Genomic DNA, 3,534 nt, shown 5'->3' on the forward strand with positions numbered 1-3,534 from the left:
TGTAGAGTTAAAACCTGGTGCACGTTAAAGCTAAAGTTCAGATTTGAGTGGCAGTTAAGGTGGAGAAATACACTGCTGGCCAAAATCTTAAGGCCAATGAACAGAAAGAAAAAATATGCATTTTGCGTTGTTAGACTCCAACTACTTATTTGAGTAGAGCTTCGAAAGATGAAAATAAAAATGAAAACCTTTTTTTAGCATTTAATAGGGAAAATGTGAACACTATGAAATTAGCCTAAATACTAGCTGGTCAAAAGTTTAAGACCATACTGAAACGTAACTCGGTAAACACGTAACGAAATTTAGTCAGTTGAGTTCAAGCATTAGCGCTGTCAACATCTCCCACTGACATCTCCTGTGTTACATTGGGTAAAAACATGGCAAAGGCTAAAAAGTTGACAGAGTTTGAACGTGGCAGAATTGTCGAGCTGCAAAAGCAAGGTCTCTCTCAATGAGCCATCGCTGGTGAGATTGGGCGTAGTAAAACTGCTGTTGCAAATTTCTTAAAAGACCCTTAGGGATACGGAACGAGAATTTCAAGTGGTCAGCCCAAGAAAATTTCGCTGGCGTTGAGCAGGAGGATTCGATGGGTTGTCCAACAAGGCACCAGCTGATCATCGAACCAGATTAAGGCACTTACGGACACAGAATGCAGCTCAAGCACAATAAAACATCTATGAGAGAAAGGCTTTAAAAACCGAAAACATCTTCAAAGGCCACGCCCCCTTCCACACCACAAAACAGCTCGGTTAAACTTTACCGAGAAGCACCAAACATGGGACGTTGAAAAATGAACGAAGGTTTTGTTCTCTGATGAGAAAAAAAATTAACCTAGATGATCCAGATGGCTTCCAACGTTACTGGCATAATAAGGATATCCCACTGGAGACATTTTCTACACGACAGAATGGAGGAGGTTCCATCATGATCTGGGTTGCTTTCTCCTTCCATGGAACAATGGAACTTCAGGTTATACAGGGGCATCAAACAGCAGCTGGCTACATTGGCATGTTGGAGAGAGCATCTTATTGACTGAAGGCCCTCCCTGGTGTGGAAATGACTGGATCTTTCAGCAGGACAATGCTGCAATCCACAATGCCTGTAGGACAAAGGACTTTTTCATGGCGAATAACATGATTCTCTTGGACTATCCAGCGTGTTCGCCCGAACTGAACCCCATTAAAAATATTTGTGGGTGGATGGCAAAGGAAGTCTATAGAAATGGACGTCAATTCCAAACAGTGCATGATTTTCGTGAAGCCATCTTCACCACTTGGAATAACATTCCAGCCTGCCTTCTGCAGACGCTTATATCGACCATGCCAAAGCGAATGTTTGAAGTTATTAGCAATGACGGCTGTGCAACTCACTACTGAGACCTCTTGTTGGGCATTTCCTACCCTGTTTAGGACTTCTTTTTGGCATGGTCTTAAAATTTTAACCAGCCAGGAGTTAGGCTAATTTCACATTGTTCACATTTTCCCTATTAAATGCTAAGAAAGTTTCTTTATTTTTATTTTCCCTTTTCTTATTCTCATCTTTCGAAGCTCTACTCAAATAAGTGGTTGAGTCTAATAACGCAAAATGTATATTTTTTCTTTGTTCATTGGCCTTAAGGTTTAGGCCAGCAGTGTATGTGCGGATAATTATACTGGTCAAAGAAATTTACAGTATGATATGCCCGGAAGAAACAACATATATATCCACGCACACTGCAACAAAATACCATATTCATACCCCATGTTTAAAACGTCTGCAGTTATAGCTAGATTACGTTTCACTTAAGATTACCCCCCCTCCCCTCCAGTTATAACTATACGTGAATCAAACACTAAAATAATATACCTTAATCTATATATTATAAGCTGAAAACTTTCAATGTTTCTGTTTATTTTAGTAAAACATGCGAAAATTAAGCAAGAATCATTTTGGTAGCCAATAAATATGTATTATAGTAGTTATATAGAACCGTTATGTGATAGTCAGATAATGAATGCTAAATTTAGTGAAAACTGCTACCTGGCAGCAGTTTTTCGACCATGATCAATTCGTAGCAATTTGTTGGCTTTGCCACAAAACAACAATGTGCATCAAAACATCAGTTTCACACTGAAACGAACTTTTGTTAAACCACACTTAACGGCTGTTTCTCGAAAAAATCACCTTTGACTGACTTTCGAAAGTTTGTCGATTGTAGATCAGTAGAAGATATATTACGAACACAGTGAGGTGAATATTCAACCATGGAAATGTTTTTATTCAGATATGATCACAATTTTGTTAAGCCTATCGATTGTAGTAGAATTAATGCAGCAAGACTGTGTTGTGAGTTCACAGCATGAATATTTATGTCAATGTAAGCAGATCAATAAACACTACGGGTCTGATACCACAAACCTCTATCAGCTACTGAGGCTCCACGACTGAGAACATGTGTTGATAAAATAAATCTGTGAAACCCGTGTTACATTTCACCAAGAAGTCTGCCAGTCGTTTTCGTTATTTAAAGTTGAGACAGTTGGTCAAATTTGGAATTATTCGTCGGTGCTAGGTGGGTTATGTTTTTAACCAGATGGTTCTATCTGAAAGATCAGTTTCTCAACTTTCTGGAATGATCATAAAGGACATCCCTGTGCGTCTTGGATCATGCGTTAACGTCCAATCCTTGGAGTTATTACTAGCGTAAGCTTCGTTGAATATTGTGGTGTTTTCAGTGGAAAATCTCGTGTGTTGCCATGACACTGATGTCAGTTTCTTCCTATATCATTTACTCACCTTATTTTCCCGAATCCGACAATTGGTTACAGATGTTTGCCATTGCCTCTTACGTGTTAATCAAAAGGTTGGATAACCTAACACGTTATCTCGGGAGCTGATGGATGTTGGTAGACATGTGAGTTTCTATCTCTAAGTACGAAATCTTATTTATAACGAATATGCAATTTTTCCCACTACACTGTAGACCACTTTTTACGTTATAGCTCAACCGACTTCAAGCTTACCCGTGTCTGTAATGTTTGAAGTGTCGGTTATGCCAGTCAAGTTAGTCTTGGATATGAGACGTATTGAACTGATAGCACACATTTGCAGAATGATTGGGTTGGGATTCCAGTATTGCTGTTGTGGAATTTTTGTATCCATTTCTTGTTTCCTAACTTAAGTTTGACCAAAATCTACGTGCAAGTGAAGACCGATGGCTTAACTGGTATTTTAGTTGCTTTAACACTTGTACGAACAATGCTGTCATTTGACGTTTCCAAAACTAATTTTCAGTTTAGGACATACTTGTTTTTAACTAAAATAAGTTTGTAAAACGTAATTAATTGTGATTTAAAAGTGTGATAAACACGACTATCATTTACCGCGAGCTGGGTGTATATATAAATTAATTATGAATGTTACAGGTCATTTAACCTACGTATGTATAAGGTGCCCGTTCATATTGGAAGTTTCACTCATGTAATCTGTCACGATTTTCACACAGAATACGGTTCAGCAATTTCTGATTTTACTGACAAAGTTATAAAATGTACG

This window comes from Tachypleus tridentatus, chromosome 12, assembly GCF_004210375.1.
Source record: "Tachypleus tridentatus isolate NWPU-2018 chromosome 12, ASM421037v1, whole genome shotgun sequence".
Taxonomy (NCBI): Eukaryota; Metazoa; Arthropoda; class Merostomata; order Xiphosura; family Limulidae; genus Tachypleus; species Tachypleus tridentatus.